Raw genomic sequence first — 22,586 nt, forward strand, 5'->3', positions numbered from 1 at the left:
AAGCCAAAAGGCTGAAGACAGTGTTACCCTGCAGCTAAAGACTAATGAATCTTGAAGACTAAATGTTATTGAATGACTGAATTTAGCATTTCCAGTTGGCGAAAGCTTTATTTCTTACTTTACTCCTTTGGTTTAGAGATAATTTTTGACTAGAACTTTTATTGTCAAAAAAGTTTTATTAGGGAAAATGTGTACAAAAATAGAACACTAATGCTTAGGCAGTTGTCCATTCATGGCTAGTCTTATTTCATTTATACTCCTATTTACCTCTGCCCTCCCCAAATTATTTTGAGGCAAATATCATCATATCATCCTATCAGTAAACTTTTTAACATTATTTCTGAAAGATAAAATTCCTTTTATAAACCACAATTCTGTACTCCCTTAACAGTAAGTGATTAAGGATGAAATTCCTTAATATCATCTGTCGATACAGCACCCTCCTTCTGCTGAGGGAGAACCTGAATCCAAAGAAATGAAGTAGCTTGACCGAGGTTACAAAACTAGGCAGTAGCTAGGCCAGTGCTATAATGCATCACTCCTGTCTTGTAGTCTTCTAGGGATGGCACTTCCACTATAAGAGGAAGAGTTTACTTTTGAAATGTAACATCCCAGATAAAAAGCCTTCTGTTTCCTTTTAAGTACACTCAGAAGCAGCTCTGTGTCTCTGTGAAGTCACTTAACCTTTTAGACCTCACCTCTTTATTTTTAAAATGGGATGAATGCAATAGGTTGTATTTTATACAACTTCTTGTATTTTATACCTACTTTCTTTGGTTTTATGTGTTGTATTAAGGATTGTGGATAGAGTGGTGAGCAAACCTCTTTAGGAAGAATCTTTTTCCTGGAGTGCACTGAGCATTAAATATGTTGATTTAGGAAGGACTGGTAGGTTTACAATAGTAAAGTTTCTTTGTCCAGGAGTGTGGCATACTGTGTCATTTATTTAGGTCTTGTTTTACCTCTTGCATCACATTTATTCCTAATTATTTTTAAGTGTTTGTCAATGTATTGAGCTGGATATTCCCTTTCAACTTCTAATCTGTTTCTTTTATTTGCTATCATGATTCTTTTAGAATTCTCTTAGATATTCTACATATCTCTTTTATCTGCAAATAATAATCATTTTTCTTTTCTAAGATGCCTGCCACCAGTTTATTTTCTTTAACATACTATTCACAACAAATATGAGTAAGTCATAGTGATTGAGGACTCTCTTGATTTTGATGGGATTTTATTTAAAGTTTTTGCTTGTAATACTATGCTTGCTGTTTGTATTGTTGTTGTTCTAGAAGTTTCTGATTGCTTTTAAACTTAATGGCTGTTGATTTTCATCCAGTGTGTTTTTAATCTGTTGATTTACACATGGCTATTGTTCAGTCTCTCAGTTGTATTCAACTCTTTGTGACCCCATGGACTGCGCAGCACGCTGGACTTCCTTGTCCTTCACTATCTCCCAGAGCTTCCTTAAACTCATGACTTTTGAGTCAGTGATGCCTTCCAACCATCTCCTCCTCTGTTATCCCCTTCTCTTGCCTTCAATCTTTCCCAGCATCAGGGTCTTTCCTAATGAGTGGGCTTTTCGCATCAGGTGGCCAAAATATTGGAGCTTCAGCTTCAGCATCAGTCCTTCCAAAGAATATTCAGGATTGATTTCCTTTAGGATGACCGGTTTGATCTCCTTGCAGTTCAACGGACTCTCGAGTCTTCTCCAATACCGTAGTTCAAAAGCATCAGTTCTTTGACACCCAGCCTTCTTTATGGTCCAACTCTCACATCCATATATGACTACTGGAAAAATCATAGCTTTGACTAGAAGGATTTTTGTAGGTAAAGTGATGTCTCTGCTTTTTAATATGCTATCTAGGGCTTCCCTGGTGGCTCAGTTGGTAAAGAATCCACCTGCAATGAGGGAGACCTGGGTTCAATCCCTGGGTTGGGAAGATCCCCTGGAGGAGAGCATGGCAATCCACTCCAGTACTCTTGCCTGGAGAACTCCATGGACGGAGGAGCCTGGTGGGCTCCATCTATTTGCCATCAAGTGATGGGGCTGGATGCCATGATCTTCCTTTTTGAATACTGAGTTTTAAGCCAGCTTTTTCACTCTCCTCATCTTCATTAAGAGACTGTTTAGTTCCTCTTCGCTTTCTGCAATAAGAGTGGTGTCATCTGCATATCTGAGGTTATTGATATTTCTCCGGGCAGTCTTAATTCCAGTTTGTGCTTTATCCAGCCCATCATTTCTCATGATGTACTCTGCATATAAGTTAAATAAGCCGAGTGGCAATACACAGTCTTGATAGACTTCTTTCCCAGTTTGGAACCAGTCCATTGTTCCATATCCGGTTCTGTTGCTTTTTGATCTGCATACAGATTTCACAGGAGACAGGTAAAGTGCTCTGGTACTCCCATTTCTTTAAGAATTTCCCACAGTTTGTTGTGATCCACACAGTCCAAGGCTTTAAGGTAGTCAGTGAAACAGAAGTAGATGTTTTTCTGGAATTCTCTTGTTCTTTCTGTGATCCAGCGGATGTTGGCGATGTGATCTCTGGTTCCTCTGCCTTTTCTAAATCCAGCTTGAACATCTGGAAGTTCTACGTTTATGTACAGTTGAAGCCTAGCTTGAAGAATTTTGGGCATTACTCTGCTAGTGTGTGAAATGAGTGTAGTTGTGCGGTACTTTGAACCTTCTTTGGCATTGCCTTTCTTTGGGATTATTGGAATTTGTTAATCTTAATTTTTAAGTTGATAAGTGTTGAATCATTGTTACTCTTTTGATACAGATGATCAGTTTTTAACAATCTGCAAGAAATTTTTTTATTGGTCTCATATTTTGTGACCTTTTTTGTGACAATCTTGTTAACATGTATTTTTCTTTATAGCATTTATTTCTTTTGGATTTTAAAATTCATTGGTTCAAACAACATGTAATATTTTTGTATAATTTCTTTAATAGCTTAGGAACTTGTGTCTGCTTTTTATTCCTAATTCTAAAGATGTTCATTTTCTCTCTTCTGTTTTCATCAGGCTTGTAAGTACTCTACTTAATTATTTTTAAATTAATCAAGTTTAAGAAGCATATGGTTTGTTAATTTTATTCTTTTTATTATTTATTCTCTGTGTTATAGTAGCTTCTAGATTTACAAATTGACTGCTTACTTCATTTTCAGTCTTTCTGTTTTAATAATAAAAACTTCTAGAGCTTTCTCTTTCTTTAGTACAATATTAATTGTATACTATAAACTTTAATGTGAAGTTTGTATTTTCATTAATTTCTAGGTCATTTGTAATCTTTTTATTTTTATACTTTTATTTATTTTACTTTTACTGTGCTGAGTTTTGTTTCTGCGTGGGCTTTTCTCTAGTTGTGGAGAGTCGGGGCTGCTCTCTGGTTGTGGCTTTCAGACTTCTCATGCGGTGGCTTCTCTTGTTGCAGAGCACAGGCTCCAGGGCTCACGGGCTTCAGTAGTTGCAGCTCCTGGGCTCTAGAGCACAGGCTCAGCGTTGTGGTGCATGTCCTTAGTTGCTTCATTGCTTGTGGAATCTTCCCAGATCAGGGATTGTGCTCGTGTCTCCTGCATTGGCAGGAAGATTCTTTACCAGTGAGCCACCAGAGAAGCCCCAGAATTTCAGTTTTCATTTCGTTTTTGATTCAATAACTTTTTAGAAGAATTTTTTCCCTTCAAAGATTTGGCAGATATTCTTTATACTTTTTGAATTTATTAGGTTTTCTAGATGGCCAAGTACATGATTTGTTTTTCTGAACTTCATATGGAAATAGAGTAATTTTATATTAAATTCAGCCTATTACTTAATGTGGCCATATCCTTTATTTATTCACTAGTTCTTAGGGACAGCATGTGGTTTAATAGAGAGCAAATAAGAGAATTCAAAAGACCGGAATTCTAGTTTTAACTTTGCTGTTAACAAATTGTGATCTTAAATGACTTTCTCTCTTTTGGTCTAATCCAGTGCTATCCAAAAAAAACTTGCTGTCATTGTGTAAATGTTCTATATATACTTTGTTCAATATGGTAGCATTAGTAACATGTTGCTTTTGAGCACTTTAAATATGGCTAGTATTACTGAATAACTGAATTTTTAATTTTATTTAATTCAAATTTATATAGCCAAATATTGGACAGTGCAGATATAATCTATTAAAGTCTTATACTGAATAAATCTCAAGGGAGCCCAACTATAAAATTTTATTTTAACTTTCAAGCTGTAAATTTGCATATTAGATATTTCTGAAGATGCTGTGATATAATGGGAAATTTGAATGCTTAGAGAAATAAATAGTTGAGAGGTGGTAAAATTTCAAAAGTTTCATACCCAGTCCAAGCTTCTAACATTAAAAAGATTGAGCCTTTGGTGATCTAAAGGTTTTGAAATACAGAAAATTATACTGAGGGTTAGCTTCTAAATGTCAGCCCTTAGGTGAAAATCACATTATTCAAATTATTCTTAAGAATGTGTTTTATTTCTTTGTTAAAGGTTGGAAGAGCCATAAAATCTATCCTGTATTCTTTGTATTTTTTCCCTTAGGGCATTGAATCAAAAAGAAATCAAAACCTAAATTATGAATTACCTAGAAATTAATAAGAATACAACTTTATATCAAAGCTTATAGAATACAATTAAAATTAGACTCAGAAAAAAATTGAGAGCCATAAATGCTTTTATTATTTGCAGATACTGTGAATTGACCCTTCTGGCTTGCATGCATTCCTTACCAGTGTAATGTACACAGTGTGGCAATGTTAGGACTTCCGTCATCTGATTGTATTAGCCCTGGGATGTGTATTGCTAAGATCCTCAGGATCAGTGCTAAATCAGATCATGATTATCATTGTTAAGAACTAGATAGAGCAGTTGACTTTTATTTGGGAGAGGTCAGAAAATCCCATGGACAGAGGAGCCTGGCGAGCCATGGGGTCTCAAAAGAGTCAGACACAACTTAGCGATTAAATGAAGACAAATACAATATGACAACATGTATCTTTAAACCCTAGAATTATCTTGATAAATTTTCATCACTAGAAGCATATGGGATTGAGACTGAGTGAATATCAGTTTCCCATCCCCCATCTTACCCTCTTTCCAGAACTTCAATGACTAAATAGAATGCCTGGCAAAATCATTAACATTTTACATTTTAGCTCTCTTTCTCCTTTCTTTTCCCTCCTCCTCAGTCAGTATGGTGGAATTTTCTTAAGTAAAAGGCAGATAGAGTTTTTGAGCTTTATTGTACCCAATAATAAATTTAACATTTATTATACCCAGTAATAAATATAACATTGCCCATTTATTGTTTGCTAACTCAAAGTGGATCATTGGATTATTTGTAGTAATACTTTATTGAGAATTAGTAGAGAATAGGATATTCCATTTATTTTTTTCAGATTATCCAAATTTATGTGCGGTGCTTAGTCGCTCAGTCATGTCCAACTGTTCGCAACCTCATGGACTGTAACCTGTCTGGCACCTCTGTCCATGGGGATTCTCCAGGCAAGAATACTGGAGTGGGTTGCTATGCCCTCCTCCAGGGGAGCTTCCCAACCCAGGGATCGAACCCAGGTCTCCCGCTCTGCAGGCAGATTCTTCACCATCTGAGCCACCAGAGAAGCCCAAATTTGGCTATATAAGTACCAATTTCTAAGTATAATTTTGGATAGAATACCAGTCTTGTTACAGTTATGCATAAAAAACATAAGTATGTTTTGCACAAGGGCTTGACACAGAGTCCTTTGCTTTCCTGGTGGCTCTGACAGTAAGGAATCTGCCTGCAGCGTGGGAGACGTGGATCTGGAAGATCCCCTGGAGAAGGGAATGGCTACGTACTCTAGTATTCTTGCCTGGAGAATCCCCTTGACAGAGGAGCCTGGCGGCTACAGTTGATGGGATCGCAAAGAGTGGGGCCCAACTGAGCCGACTAACACTAACATAAGCTTTAACTCGTATATAAGAGATTTGACATGTTTTATCCTTTCATTCTGTTTTGTTATTTATGGAATATTGTTATAACTTTGAACACTAGTAGAATTAGATAAGAGAATTCCTGATTGGAGAGTTCTTATCATGATTTGCGTCTTATCATTTGTTTTTCAAAACACCACCTTCTGGTGGGGATCCTGTACTTACTAAATAATAAAGGGCCAAAGAATTACATATTAAAATGAAAAAAAAAATAAGCCTGTCATCTAGATAATCAGAGTCTGAAAAGCTAATCCACAAACAATGTAGAACTAACTTCCTTAAAAAGTGCAACATTTTTCTTACTGCCAGAACATTATGAAAAATAAATTTACTACTCTGGCACTTAGAACCTTTATCAGCTAACATTTTCCATCCTGAATGTGACTTCTGCTCATAGTCATGTAGTTTTTAGGAAATTTAATTTTCTTAAATCATGGCTTTCAGGTTGGTGAAGGATACATGGTTTGTTTATAAGCACATTTGGAAAGTTTTCTAATTTTTGTCCTTAAGGATCCAGCTGTATTTTTAGAAGTTGTTTAAACTGAAACTATATAGATCATCTCTAGGCTTGCTCTCTGCTTCTTAACTAAATTAATTAACAACATACAATAGATTAGGAACAATAAGAAAAAAAAATAGTGCAATAGGTCCAACATAATGGACATTTTAAATAGGAAGCATCTTCTGTGGAGATTCAATTACATTTTTCTGGAAGTTATGACTTCCAGAAAAAACTTGAAAGACTTCAATTTTTTTCTGACTTGTTCTTACAACTTCAGGTAATTTATTAACTTTTCTTTGTTGTATTTTCTTTTCTGTGTAAGGGAAAGTTTAAATAATATCTACTTACTTTTTGTAAGCACTGTTTATAATGAGGAATTATCTTCATAAATTGTGTTTATTGAAAGATTCTCTCTTACTATGGAAAAAGTAAGCCATAACAGGAAAAATGAAATAATAGTACAAAGTAGAAATGGCACATTATGTATCATAGAACAAAGATCCAGTCTGTATTTCTGATTTTTTCAAACTTGTAATAGTATGGTTGTAGAACATTGTTTTAAAAGGTCCTCGTTACCATTTTTCAAGTTTTTTTTTTTAAAAAATGCTCTATCAAAAACCTAAGCTGTCTAGTATCAGAATTGGCTTATCAAAATAATAATGACTTAGATGGCAAAGTTTATTTACTGGGAAAAATAAAACAGAGCAAAGGAAATCCCCAACAAAATGAAAAGGCAACCTGCCAAATGAGAGAAATTAATTTGCATATCATGTATCTGATAAGGGGCTAATATCCAAAATATTTAAAAAACTCATGCAATTCAATGGCAAAAAAACCAAACAATCTAATTTTTAAATGGACAGAAGATATTAATAAACATTTTTCCAAAGAAAATACACAGATGGCCAACAGGTACATGAGCAGATGCTGAACATCATTAATCACTGGGGAAATGTAAATTAACCACATGAGTTATCACCTCACACCTGTTCGAATGGCTACTATAAAAAAAGACAAAAAAGGGAATTCTCTGACAATCCAGTGGTTAAGACATGGGACTTTCACTGCCATGGCCTGAATTCAGTCCCTGGTTAGGAAACTAAGATCCCCTAAACCATGTGGTGCAGCCAAAAAAGACAAGAAATAAGTGTTGGTGAAAAGGGAACCCTTGTGCCCTGTTAATGTGAATGTAAATTGGCCCAGCAACTGTGCAAAATGGTATGGATGTTTCCCCCAAATTAAAAATAGAACTGCCATAAGAACCAGCAGTTCTACTTCTGCGTATTTGTCTGAGGAAAGCAAAAAATTGTAACTTGAAAACATATATGCACCTCTGTGTTCATTGAGGGATTATTTATAGTAGTTGAGATATGGTAGCTACATATGTGACAATCTATGGATGAATGAATAAAGAAGCTATGCTATATGTATGTATGCACACACATAAACAAACGCAACGGAGTATTACTCAGCCATAAAGAAGAATGAGATCTTAACCATTTATGACAACATACATGGACCTCTAGGGGATTACGACAAGTGAAATAAGTCAAACAGAGAAAGATAAATACCATATGATCTCTCTTATATGTCGAATCTAAAAAACAAAAACAAGCTTATAGATTTAGAGAACAGGTTGGTGGTTGCTAGAGGTTGGGGGTGGAGGTGTGAAAAATGGGTGAAGGGTGTCAAAAAGAAAATTATAACAACAAGAACGATGAAAAGCCCCACACATACAGTTCTCAGAACTATCTTTCTTGTTCTTTATCCAGATACTAACTTAAGACTTTCTGTTAAGCTAGTGTACTCCGTATTGGAATAAAATTCAGTTACTACAAGAAAACAGATCATAGCTAAAAACAAAACACAGATTCATTTAACTGTCATAAATTTATTGTTTTTAGAGTCAGATTTTGCAAAGTTTTTAAGCAATTGTCTAAAAAATTACTAGGAGAGGCCCTCACTGAGGGAAATCTGAGTACTAATCTGTATTGGTTTCATTTTAACCAAAAAACAAAAACTATAGGAACAAGCCACATACTGAGGTTTTAAAAAAATAAACTTTGTGTTTTGGAATAATTTTAGATTTACAGAAAAACTGTAGAGATAGTTAGAAGAGTTTTCATATTCCCTTCACTTGATTTCCCTCATTATTATAATCACTTATTACTGTACATTTGACATACTATTTTCCAGTAGCAGCTGCATCATTTTCCATTCCATCCAACAGTGTTCAAGGGTTCCAGTTTCTTCATATCCTTGTCAACACTTATCTTTTTTTTTTAAACAATAGGTAATACTATATTGTGGTTTTGATTTGCATTTCCTTGCAGGTTGGTGATTATAAGCATCTTTTTCATATACTTTACTGTGATAAGCTCAGTTGGTTGAGAATGCACCTGCAATGCAGAAGACCCTGGTTTACTTCCTGGGTTGGGAAGATCCACTGGAGAAGGGATATGCTACCCACTCCAGTATTCTTGAGCTCTCCTTGTGGCTCATCTGCTAAAGAATCCCCCTGAAATGTGGGAGACCTGGATTTGATCCCTGGGTTGGGAAAATATGCTAGAGAAGGGAACGGCTACTCACTCCAGTATTCTGGCCTGGAGAATTCCATGGACTGTATAGCCCATGGGGTCTTAAAGAGTTGGACACGACTGAGTGACTTTAACTTGGCAATTTGTATGTCTTCTTTGAAGAAATTTTTATTCAAGTCCTTTGTTCATTTTTTAGTTGGACTATTTGATTTTTTTGCTGTTGAGTTGTAGGAGTTTCATTTATATTTGGGTATTAATTCCTCATCAGATATGTGGTTTGCAAATATTGTCTCCAATTTCTTAGGTTACTTTTTAATGTCATTATTTCCTTTGCTGTGCAGAAATTTTCTAGTTTGATGTAGTCCTCCTTGCCTATTTTTGCTTTTCTTGCCTTTTGTTATCCCTATAAGAGCCCAGTTATATCCTTTCCATGCAGATATCCAGTTCTCCCAACATCATTTATTGGAAAATGTATATTTTCTCTGTTGTATATTCTTGGCAATTAGCTCAAAGATCAGTTGACTGTATATGTGTGGGTTTATTTCACAGCCCTATATTCTGTTCCATTGATTTATGTGTCTGTTTTTATACCAGTATGATACTGTTCTAATTATTGTAGCTTTATAGTATATTTTGAAATCAGGAAATATAATCCCTCCAGCTTTGTTCTTCTTTGTCAAGATTGCTTTGACTATTTGGGGTCTTTTGTGGTTTGAGATAAATTTTAGAATTTTTAAAACATTTCTGTAAAAAAAAAGTCATTGGTATTTTGATAGGTATTGCCTTGAATCTGTAAATTACTTTGGATAGTATGGACGTTTTAATAATATTAGTCTTCTAACTCATGAACATAGAGTTTCTTTCATTTAAATTTTGTTTCATCAGTGTTTTGCAGTTTTCAGTGTGCAGGTCTCTCGTGTACATTAATATCCATCTCCTGACTCTGTTTGAATTTTGTCAGTTTTTCCGTGAATGTTTTCTTGCTTTTCCAGGATCCAGTTGAGAGTACTGTGTTTCACTTAGTTGTCACATCTCCCCAGTCCTCTCTGGTCTGTGACACCCTCTTAGTCTTTCTTTGTTTTTCTTTACTTTGATAGTCTTGGGAAGTGCTGGCCAGATATCCTGTATAATGTTCCCCAGTGTGGGTTTGTCTGATTTTTTTTTTCATCATTAGAGTGAGGTTCTGAGTTTTTGGAAAGAGTACTATAGAGGTAAATATTCTTCTTTTTGCATCTTGTTAGGGAGTATAGGATAGCCACATGATAACCCTGTTGACATTAACCTTCATCTTTTGATTAAGATACTGTTCATGGGGCTTGTTTACTATAAAGTTACTGTTTTTCCCTTTCCATTCTTTAAAAGCAAGTCAGCAGATTCGGCTCGCCCTCAAAAATCTCTTAAAGATATTATATATTATATGCAGTTCTTCGAAAGAGATTTGTCTCTTCTCTACCATTTGTTTGTTTATGGCAGTATGGACTCATGTATATTTTATGCTTTGAGTTATCATCCAATGCCATGTTGTTTATTTTCACACCCAAGTTATGGCCGTTGGGAGTTTTTTCACATTGGCTTCCATATACCTCCATTTAAAAATTTTTTCATTGAGTACTTCCTTTCTGTTACTACAAGGTGTTCATCTTATATTTTTATTGTACCTAGTATCAGCTATTTCTCCAAGGAATCCTGGTTTCTTTTGCTTGAGAGTGGTATTTGAAACCAAGATCTGGGTGTTTGGATGTGCTTGTTCCTACCGTGATGTCGTTGCTGCTAAGCCTTCTCAATGAACAAAGCTAAGTAACATATATATGCATGTGAACTCACACTCATACAGTTTTGAATAATAAACAACTTTCCATTTTAAACCTGCTCGCTGAGGCTAGTCTAGTCAAAGCTATGGTTTTTCCAGCGGTCATGTATGGATGTGAGAGTTGGACCATAAGGAAAGCTGAGCACCAAAGATTGATGCTTTTGAACTATGCTGTTGGAGAAGACTCTTGACAGTGTCTTGGTCAGCAAGGAGATCCAACCAGTCTATCCTAAAGGAGATCAGTCCTGAATATTCATTGTAAGGACAGATGCTGAAGCTGAAACCCTGTACTTTGGTCATCTGATGTGAAGAACTGACTCTTTGGAAAAGACTCTGATGCTGGGAAAGATTGAAGGCAGGAGAAGGGGATGACAGAGGATGAGATGGTTGGATGGCAACACCGACCTGATGGACATGAATTTGAGCAAGCTCCAGGAGTTGGTGAAGGACAGGGAGGCCTGGCATGCTGTAGACCATGGGGTCGTAGAGAGTCAGACACAACTGAGCAACTGAACTGAACTGAGGTTAGAGAAAAAAGCAACTCCTTCCTGAATAGCTGTGTCTCAAGTGGTTATCAAGAGAGTGTGTTTCATTCTAAATATGGAGCCCAAAAATAGCATTCTTGGGAATAAAAATGATATTTTTGGGAGTACATCGCAGCTCCAAATATTTGCCATACCTGAATTCCAGATGAATGTGAATGAAATCATTTTTGCCACAGGGTTATAGCAGCAAAAGGAATAAAATTTTTCTCACTGCAGCTCTTGCTACTCACCTGAGAATGTAAGTATTAGACTTAGAATGTACCTCAACTTAGACTCCATGGAAAACAGGTCTGAAATAATCAAGTTTTGTGTTCACACGATTTTTTAAAATTCTTTATTTGCTGAGTCTTTGTTGCTCTGTGGGCTTTTCTCAAGTTCTGGCGAGCAGGGGCTACTCTCTGGATGCAGTGCATGGGCTTGTCACTGCGGTGGCTTTTCTTGTTGTGGGGCACAGGCTCCAAAGTCTTCAGGCTTCAGTAGTTGCGACGTGTGGGCTCGGTAGTTGCAGCTCGCGGGCTCCAGAGCACAGGCTTAGTAGTTGTGGCATACAGGCCTCGTTGCTCCTTGACATGTGGAATCTTCCTGGACCTGGGATTCAACCAGGTTCTCTCACACTGGCAGGCGGATTCTTGACGACTGACCCACCAGTGAAGCCCTCCCATTGATTTTTAATGTTGTTTTGTCTTGTATGTAATCTGTCTCTGATACCATGGACAGTTAGAGATAAAGTTGTTGTGTTAGTAGCTCAGTTGTGTCTGACTCTTTGTGACCCCGTGGACTGTAGCCTCCCAGACTCCTCTGTCCATTCTTTCCAGGCAAGAATACTGGAGTGGGTTGCCATTTCTTTCTCCAGGGGATCTTCCCAACCCAGGGATCATCAAACCAAGGTCTCCTTCATTCCTGGCAGGTGCTTTACCATCTGAGCAGCCAGAGATAAAGTTAGAGAAACCATCAAGATGAGAAACTTAAAATCAGGTCACTTACAAAGTATAGGGAGTTAAAGCACCAACATATCAAGAAATAGGTTAAAGTTTATGTGTTTATATTTCTACCCTCTTCTCATTACTTCAGAAGAATATCTTTTATATTTTTGTCATTCTGACCTTGGTATTTTTGATTTCTACATTATCAAGATCTTCACCAAGAGGATTTTTTGTTAATTTTCTCTAAAGACACTTCATTTTTCATTTTTAGTCCTAGAACCATTCCCCCATTCCTCCCTCTTGCCATCTAAGAGCTTTATCTGGCACAGTTGACTTAAAAGATAGTGTGGAATGTGTATGTGCTCATTTATGTCTGACTCTTTGCAACCCCATGGACTATAGCCCACCAGGCTCCTCTGTTCATGGGATTCTCCAAGTCAAGAATACTGGAGTGGGTTTCCATGACCTTCTCTAGGGAATCTTCTTGACCCAGGGATCAAACCAGTGTCTCCTTTGTCTCCAAGAATCCATTGGCAGGTGGATTCTTTTATCACTGAGCCAGTTAAGTGCTTCCTCAATTTCCCTCTTAAGTATCTTTCAAAAATATTAACTTTGTGGAAAATCTCCAATTTTTTTTATATAGAGGCTTTAAAAAAAAATTTTTTTTTTTTTTTTTTTTTGGGCCATGCTGCCCAGGGACTGAACTTGTGCCCCCTGCAGTGGAAACACAGAGTCTTGCACTGCCAAGGAAGTCCCCAGAAAGTAATTTTTTAAACTTGATTACAGTGTTTGAAAAGTTTCTTGGTTTCCACCTGCTTCTCCCTAGTTTGAGGAGGAGCCATTTTACCGTCCATGCACTTGCAGTTCCAGGGTCTTCAGAGGAGAAATTCTGTCCTTGATTCCTAAAACCATCTGATGCCTGTGATGTCAGGACCCTTCCACACTGACACGGCTCCTTAGTACTCTATGTTGGCTCCCAGAATTGGGTATTTCTCACAAAGATACTGTGCTCTCCCTTTTGGAGCTCAGACCTCCTGCTAGTCCTAGGATCTGAATCTCTGGAATAATGTTACACATGGTTCTCCTAGTCCTGAAAGTGGAGTATGCTCTCTGAGGAAACCAGAATGAGAACTGTCTTCACATGTGAGAGGCACTGGGTATACATTTTACAGATCTGGATTTGCTTAGGAGAAAAAAATTTAAAAGACTCTCCACCAATGACTAATGGGTTATCAATTCACTGTGAACGTTCATAGATGTTAACTCTCAGTGAGTAATGAGCAATCATTAAACAGGATCTTCAGCTGAATCTAGAGGATGCCTTGGAAATTAAACAGAGTACTTAGTAATTTAGTCTAGAGTCAGAACGGTTTCATGTTCTTTTACCTAACGGTCTAACTTGCTTAATATAGAACCTACATTTAGTATACATAGCATTTGTTATCGTCGTTTAGTTGCTAAGTCGTGTCCAACTCTTTTGCAGTCCCATGGATTGTAACCCACCAGGCTCCTCTGTCCATGGGATTTCCCAGGCAAGAATGCCAAAGTGGGTTTCCATTCCCTTCTCCAGGATATCTTCCTGATCCAGGGACTGAACCCACGTCTCCTGCTTGACAGGTGGATTCTGTACCACTGACCCACCTGGGAAGCCCTTATGCTCTTTCACAATTGTTCTTAAGTGTGTATGTGTTTAGCTTTTAAATTATCTTCTACACTATTTTTTGATCTTTTCTGCTGTGGTTAAAAACACTGGTAATGATTTTGATGTATTCCTTAGTAATGTTCTTTCAGTCACTGTGCCTCTCTCTCTGAAAATTTCATCCAGCTGTCAGAGATGGCTGTGTAATTATAATAATTCTGTAATTGTGCTCTTTAGAGCTTTGCAGACTGGGAGGAGGTGATAGAGCATGTGTGCTTTTGCCCATGGTTCTATGCTCACCGCCCCCATTTCATTCCAACCAACCCACACCCCCTCTGAAGAAGCAGAGAAACTTTGTGAGAAAGATTATTTCCTATTTCCAAAAGTAATGTAATAATTTCATATTCCATGTGAGTGAGTTGTTGAAGGGTGTTGATATATTTTTATACATGCAGACATAAAAATGATTGTTATCTTTCCATTTGTATTTTAGCTGTCATTTTTGTTGTGATTACCTAGGGATTTCCTAAAAATAACATAAGCCCTTAAAAATATTCTGTGTGATAGTAAATGGGATCTGTGTTCCCACTGTTAGAACATTAATTTGAATCAGCCATATGAAGTTTCTGTGTTTTTAGGTCATACATGTTTTTGTTTTGTTGTTGCTCAGTCACTTAGTTGTGTCTGGCTCTTTGTGACCCATGGACTGCAGCACACCAGGCTTCCCTCTCCTGCACCATCTCCCGGAGTTTGCTCAGACTCATGTCCATTGAGTCGGGCTGCCATCCACCCAGCTCATGCTCTGTTGCACCCTTTTCCTCCTGCCTTCAATCTCTGCCAGCATCAAGGTCTTTTCCAATGAGTTAGTTCTTTGTATTATAGGGGCAATTTCATATGATTCTAATGCATTTCTCTCTGTGACCCAATGGAAAGAAGAAGTTGTTAATGAAGAAAATAACTTACCCTTGGATTTTAAAGTATTGTGTTTATCCTGTTTCTGGTTAATGTACAGGGCCAGAAATGCCAGTGCTTGGCTGTATTTAATAAATTAAATTAAATTCTTATTAAATAACTTATTTATACTGTAAAAAAGTTCAATTAAATAACTTATTTATACTGTAATAATACTTAATCATGTTAAATAAAAACAAATCCCCTTACATCTATCCTGGAGCACTTGTTCAAGCTCTTTCTATTGATGCCTTCTATAGGAGGTCGGATGAAACAAGGTGAACTCACCTAGCACCTTATTTGATATTTGTTTCCATCCTTGCAGAATAATGAATAGATTCTATGAAGACTGAAACTATAGCTTCACAACAGAGCTAAGAATCACATAGAGTTTTCCTCCTGCTGTTCATTTTATTAACCAAACGAAGTAATCAGGCTGTCAATCCGTCTGACCTTGTAAGAAGTTAACCTACCCAAAATGCTTCATTTATAACCCAGGGAAACTTCATCATATATGGCTTATACCGTAGGAAAAGAAAATATTAAAATTTTCTACTTTTAACTATTCACTTAGTAAATTCTTAATCAATTTCTTGTACAAAGGTGGAGTTAATGACCTGCAATCAATTTTATGCACATTGAAATTTTTTTATTTACTTGAAGTAGCTTGAGCTGAATTCACCCACATTCCCCCCATTCAAAAGTGAATTATGTAGGCACTATTGAGTGGTGTTTATACTTTCACAAAATGAGAGAATCAGTATAGTTAATAGCTAGCGCTCCTTTTTCCTATTTAAAGATAATTGATTTCTTTAGTGCACAGATACTGATGAATCACAATAGATGTGATTGATCACAGCATATGGTAGTCGTAGCTGGGTTGTCTTGGAGGCCAGGTATTGTGTTTAAAGTTGTTAGATGGTGGTGGTGGGTGGGACAGAGTTTGTTAGAGAGGGGAATGGAATGCTTCTCACGAGGAAGAATTTCAATTATAGTTACCTGGATTGATTAGTGATGAGGCCTCATTACTACTTGCCAGTGGAACATCAGCGCTGATCCTCATGCAGGCCCTGTGACCGATTCTGCAATGAGAGTAAGCAGGAATGCTGTGAGGGCAGCTAAGAGAGGTCCCTAATCTGTCTTGCTGATGGGATGGGGCAGAGGCATGTGGATGCTTCCTTGGGGAGGTAATCATGATTGATACACAAAGGGTGACCTGGAGTACACTTGATAGAATGAGGGTGGAGCCTTACAGCACAGTGTGAAGCTGTATGTGGTAGCCCAGAAACTCACTATTCCTGGAGTAAACATGGGAACTGGGGTGTAAGGAGATGAGGAGGGTCCAGGCCAGGCCATCATAGTTTGTATGCCAGACTGAGTGAGGTGCTTAGGCTTTACCCTGTAGCACTGGGGAACTAATGAAGAGTCTCAAGCAGAGGAATTACATAAAATGCTAATTTTAGGAAGATTATTTTTGAGGTTGTGAGTTGGAAAGATTTGAGAAGGTCAAGGGGCTTCTCTGGTGGCTCAGACGATAAAGAATCTGCCTGCAGTGTGGGACATCTGGGTTCGATCCCTGGGTTGGAAGGATCCCCTGGAGGAGGGCATTGCAACCCACTCCAGTATTCTTGCCTGGAGAATCCCTATGGACAGAGGAGCCTGGCGAGCTACAGTCCATGGGGTCACAAAGAATCAGACGTCACTGAGAGAAGAAGCACAGCACAGGCCCAAGGTCAAGGCTGGACACAGGTTGACACCACTCGGGAAGAAGTCATAAAGATCTTATCTAGGGTAAAAAATGGTCAGATTCAAGAAATATTGTGATTGAATGACTCATTGATTGTACATAGGTAGTGAAGGAGAAGCAAGAGATAGGAACATTTCTGATTAGGACCCTGTGATGGTTGGCCACTAACTGAAATAGGAAGTTGGTGAACAGATGAGATTTGCCATGAAAAAGATGCTTAATTTAATTTGGACTATACTGAGTTGAGGCATGAATAATTAACATACTATAATAGAAGTTTTTAGTTCTCACTCCCATAGGACCAGAACGAGTACTCCTTATTGGCAGACAGCTGTCTTCTGTGCAATAATTCAGGGATTGAGATTTCTTCTGTTCTGTGGCTGCACCATCTTCAACATGTAGTTTGCAGGAAGGGGAAAAACATGGAACCTTGTTCTTGGAAGATTTTATGGTCCAGTGCTGGAAGTATATATCACTTTCACCCTGTTTCATTGGTCAGAGATTATCCATATGATGAACCCTAACTTCAAGGAAGGCTGGGAAATGTAGCCAATTGCCCAGAAACAAGAGGAAATTATTTTGGGAATCAGCCAATAGATTGTGCCACCCGGTTGACTGGTGGATATTGAAATCCAAAACTCAGAGCAGAGATTTGAGCTGAAATGTGGTTTTAGAAACATCAAAGATGGAGTGATTTATATCATGAGCACACAGATGAAGTCACTCATGGAGAACAAGTGGTAACAAGAGCCGGAGGCCAAGGGTAGAGGTTTTAAGTTGGCCAGCACACAAAGCTGGTGTGGGAAAAAGGATGCGAGAAGGGGCCTGAAAGAGGGTAGGAGGTATTTTATGAACCATGGAAGCCAGTGAGTATAGAGAGTGTCCAGAAGTTGGTGGAAAAGAGTGCAAAATGTAGTGGAAAGGCCCAGGAATGTGTGAAATAAACCCTCAATGTTACTGAATCAAATGATTAAATATTAGAGATTGGATTGAGTAGTTCTCACTTCAAGGGCATGATCAGGACAGAAATCTGACCTCAGTGTATTGAAGGATCTGCAAAGAGGGGGATAATTGATGAAACAAGATCTCAGAGAGAACAGGAGCAAGAGTGCTTACTAAAATGAAATTTTGAGTTTATTCAAGTACTGCTTTTTAAATAATGCTTTTCTTTTCAGCCCATATTATGATTGATAACTGATATTTGTTATAAGCAATTTTTTCAATTTACTTAGCAGTAGAGACTATTATTTCATTTCTAGTTACATATTAATTGGTTTACATGATCAATTTACCTGTCCTGGGAAATATAGATTAATCTTAGAAAAGAAAGTCACATTTTTCTTGGTTTTGAATACAAAGTATAACAGAAAAGAGAAATATTCTGTTGTACTTCTGTTATAACTTTACTAAGCTAAAGCAAAATTTAAATCTTTTGTAACCTTTCTCTCTTTGTTTAAACAAATGTTGATTATTATGTTTTTTACTTTGCCTCTATTCTGCACTTTAGCTGGGAACATGTTTAGAGGTCCTTTTCTTTCCTAGAACATTTTTTAATAATGGGGAACTGAGATAGAAATAAAGAAGCTTACATTTGGATTGAGATGGATTCTTAATGTTCTGGTATTTAATACTGAACAACAAGCACTAGCTTTATTAATAAATAACAGCTATCCTTCCCTTTTTCTTACACTTGATTCACATTTTTCAGTGGGGCACGTAACATTAGTTTAAAATGCTTTAAAAATTGTTTCTGTAGATTGTACATTGTTTCTCACTTAAGAACAGAATATTTAGAGGTAAAGATCTGAAAATAAGCCGTTATTTTTATATACTAATGATAAAGATGATGGCAAGAATCATTTTCAGTATGTTTTATGTTTTATTTTAAATGGTATTTTAACAATTTTCTTCACTTTTCTTTAGAATTCTGATATTAGGAAATAGGATCAAAGTAAATAAAAATGTGTTTAAAATATTTATTTTGGTTTAAATATATTTTCTATGACAAAAGGTAGATGATCATATTCATTTTTTATTCCTAACTCTTTAGTTTCTGGTTCATAATAGACCCTGGAAATATTTGTGAATGGAGGATAACACTTGAGTCAGTATCTTTTTAGAAAAGTTTTATAACTGTCGTATTAAATAATACAGGATGCAGCATTCTAGTGCATTTTATTTCAGTATTCTTTTCATACTTGATGTCAGAGTCAATCCATAAAATGAGCTGGCTATGAAACGAGTATCCAGCAATCATCTCCCCATTATGCTAGCCAGAATACATTTCAGAACTAAAGTTGCCCCATTCAAGAAATGTGGATTTGCTGATGAGATTCTAAAGAAAGCCACACTTTGTGTCACCCTGGCCCAGTGCTTAATCGTGCCCAGAATCTCTTCTTTATTATAGGCCTATTTTTCTCTAAATACCACTTTCTTTCTTGTGATTTATTTAAAAGTATATTTTTAGCTCCTTAACCTCTCTGTTTTATCAGCTTTTTATTTTGTATGTTGAATAGGATATAGGGTTTCTGGGAGGGAGATGAAGACGGAGATGAGATCTGTATCTCAACTCTATCAAATGTCAAGCAGTGTGTAGGACATTTGGATAAACAGGTAATTACAGTGCCTAGGACAGTATCTGGCTGAGTCACACACACACCCCCGCCCCCTGCAAAGAGCAGTGGTAAAACGTCTCCTTAAGAGGCCTCAGGTCCCCCACTGTTGTGCAGTTGTAACAGTTAGTTCTGTTTCTGTGCAGAATTCTGTCCCTTACATAGAACTGTTTTGGACAACACACCATTTTATTAGTCACACTAGCTGATGTAAGAGATAAGCCTCCTGACTTCAGTGGTTTAGCACCTTTTATGTTTATTTTTCACTTGTATTGAACAACGCAGTTTGTTTCTGAATAAGTGGGCTCTGCTGCACATGATCATTGACGGACCCAGGCTGAAGGAAGCTCAGTCATCTACGATGTCAGTGTCCAGATTGTAGAACTTGAAGGAGCATGAAGGATTCCATGTGAGAGGTTTTTATGGGCCAGAATGTGAAACCACAGATGTCTCCTCCCTTTCTTCCGTTGTCTAGCACTCAGGCACATGTCTTCCCCAGCTGCAGTAGAGAACTGGGATATGCAAGTTAGTTGAGTCCCAGAAGAGTGCCTGCTGAGCAGGGTTGAAAGACGGTGTTGAATTTCCCACCTGCTTCAGAGAGTATGTCTTATATAACTGTTTTTTTCCTGCTGGTATAGATAGAATAAGTTGTTTTCCTTTAGTAATTGATTCTGTTTCAGGAATCACTTGGGAATTGAAATGGAAGGAAATGTTGTATTTTCTTTTTCTAATACAATGAGCTTACTTAAAAAATATGAAAACAAACATATGAAGGTTTTTCCTGTTAACCTGCTAGAATTGCTTTCCCTTAGGAGTCACTTTCCCGTTTGGCAGACTGCTTTTGTGAAGCCTCTCTTCTGTGACACCCCCAGCCCAGCCTCTTCCTCCCATTCCTGCCTCTCCAGGCACAGTTAGCGTTTGCATCTTCGGTGTTCTGCTAGAGCGCGAGCATACCTATGTTAGTTGAAGCCATTCATCCACTCATTCATCCAAGCACCTATAATGTAGTAGTGATAATAATAAACAGTACAATGACAGAAAGAAAAGGAGAGTTGCCATTCACTGTTGATAGAATTACATACCGAATAGTGCCAAGGACACAGGGAAGAGGCACTTAGCTCTGCCTTGGGATGAGGGAGAGGTGGAGAATGCTTCTTTTACAGGGAAGAAGTTTAATCCTAGTCACTTTATTTACACAAGGATGCTTTCCCTTCCCTCAATGGTGAAGTTTATGAGGAAAGAAGCCTGTCTTGATCATCTCTAACTCTAGCACCCAGTACTATGTCAGGCTTATATTGGACACTCAGGAAACTGAATTGACTGAGTATGTAAGTTGGTAAACTTACAAACTTTAGTTTATTCCACAGTTCTCATACATTATTTCATCCATTCCTCACAACAGCTTTATGGTAGGGCAGATATTCTTATTCCTGAATTATGAAGAATGAGCCCAAATTCAGAGAGATTTGTGTGTGTACATGCTAAGTCACATCAGTCGTGTCCAATTCTTTGCAACCCCATGGACTGTAGCTGCCAGGCTCCTCTGTCCATGGGATTCTCCAGGCACGAATACTGAAGTGGGTTGCCATGCCCTCCTCAGGGGATCATGACCCAGGGAGTGAACCTGTCTCTCGGTGTTTTGCACATGACACACAATGGGTTAATAGATCTCAGGTGTTCTGCACTTAATCTTCTGCATTTTTCACTCTTGGAAACAAATGTGTAAGTTTCAGAATAGTGCTTTGAAACTCATAGCATGTGCTTTGAGGACAGGACATTAGATCATTTGAATTCCTTTACATGAGGAAGGCTATTCATTTACATTGAGTCAAGGGATAAAGTTCTTTTTAACAGAAACAAAGAGCTAGTTCTTTCCAACATGGTTTATAGCTCTTCATATTCCTGCCAGCACAGTGTTATGTGCCTAGTTGGTTCTCTATAAATCTTTCTTAAATAATTGACAGTGGTTTAAAATATATACATCAGATTCACCTAAAATGGACGAGCTTCTTTTTAGAGGCTGTCATAAACTTTTACCAGTATCATTGTGTCACAACAGACAAAATTGGACTGTGGTATATTCTAATTCAAATAATTTTTTTTTTTTTTTAATTTAAGGAACGTTTAATGCACTAGCTTAGTTTCCAGTTTTCTTTGGCTTTCTCATTCTTTGGCACTTACACTCTTAGTCTGCCCAAGGACACCATGTGTGGAAGCTCAGACTGGCTGGATATTCTTACCACAGCAGTTTGAGATATTTTACAATGAACTAGCTTTAGTGTCTTCTGATGCTTTAAAAATTTCAAACTTCTAAGAATTGGAGTTTATGATAGACATTCATTGCTTCCATCTATAACTTTCATATTTTGTACCATAATGTATCAGTGTTCTCTACAGAAATATTATGACTTGGTGCTTAACTTTTTAAAATTGCAACCAAGTAAGGTTGAAAGCATGACTTATAGAAATATAAAATTATACATTTCTACATGGATATTCTGCTTCATGGCAGACTTACATGTCTGAAGACAGACTCATTTTGTCTCTTCTGCTCCTTCCTTGCTCCACTCTCCAACCACTGCCATGCCTCTCACATCATTTAGTGACGAGCTCCAAACCACGAAGATATCCTGACTCCTTACTCCCTTCTTTTCCATTTCCTGTCTAATTCATGTTAATGCAGTGTTGCTTTGACCTCTGAAATGTTTCTGAAATCAGGGGATTTGAGACTGTTTTAAAGCCAGGTGTGAGTGTATTGCCTAATCTCCTTAAAGCTATGAAATTAGGGAAAAGGAAGCGAGAGCCCTGTAAGCATTTACTGTCAAATCAGCAAGAGGACTTGTATGAGAAGATATATTAAATTTTCAGGAGGTTTCGGTGTTAGAAACATTTCTCTTCAATCTACTTGAGTAGGAATTTATTTCATTATCTCTGGAAGCACTTGCTTTTTCCAAAATTCTGTAACTAGGAGACAGACTAGACAGTGGGAATTATTCAGAGTGTATGGCACAGAGAAGGTGGTTGTTAAATGTTTAATGAATGAGGAGATGGACAGATGAACAAAAATAGAATTGTCTTGATGAAAGGATCCTGAACTCTGCTTCTGTTTTCCGTTTTTGCTTCACAGAAATACCTATTTTTGTTTTGGTTTATTTTTGTAAGAGCAAGGTAAGTGCCAAGTTTTAGAAAGACAGACCCATCTTTCATATTAATCATTACTAGGGAAACACCACTAATGCGTTAGTTTATTACCTAGTGGCATTTAATCTGCAGGACATCCAAGAGTGCTTTAGAAAGGGTCTGTGATTGAAGACTCAGTGGTGCCAATTGTTGTTTAAAAA

The 22,586-nt window shown here is 37.4% G+C and overlaps 1 protein-coding gene across 1 annotated transcript in view; it reads left to right on the forward strand.

The window, feature by feature from the left end:
* Positions 1 to 22,586, forward strand: part of OXCT1 (3-oxoacid CoA-transferase 1) — a 159,798-nt gene that overhangs the window by 105,628 nt on the left and 31,584 nt on the right. The gene's annotated exons all lie outside the window — the stretch shown is intronic.

This window comes from Dama dama, chromosome 25, assembly GCF_033118175.1.
Source record: "Dama dama isolate Ldn47 chromosome 25, ASM3311817v1, whole genome shotgun sequence".
In the NCBI taxonomy this organism is placed as follows: domain Eukaryota; kingdom Metazoa; phylum Chordata; class Mammalia; order Artiodactyla; family Cervidae; genus Dama; species Dama dama.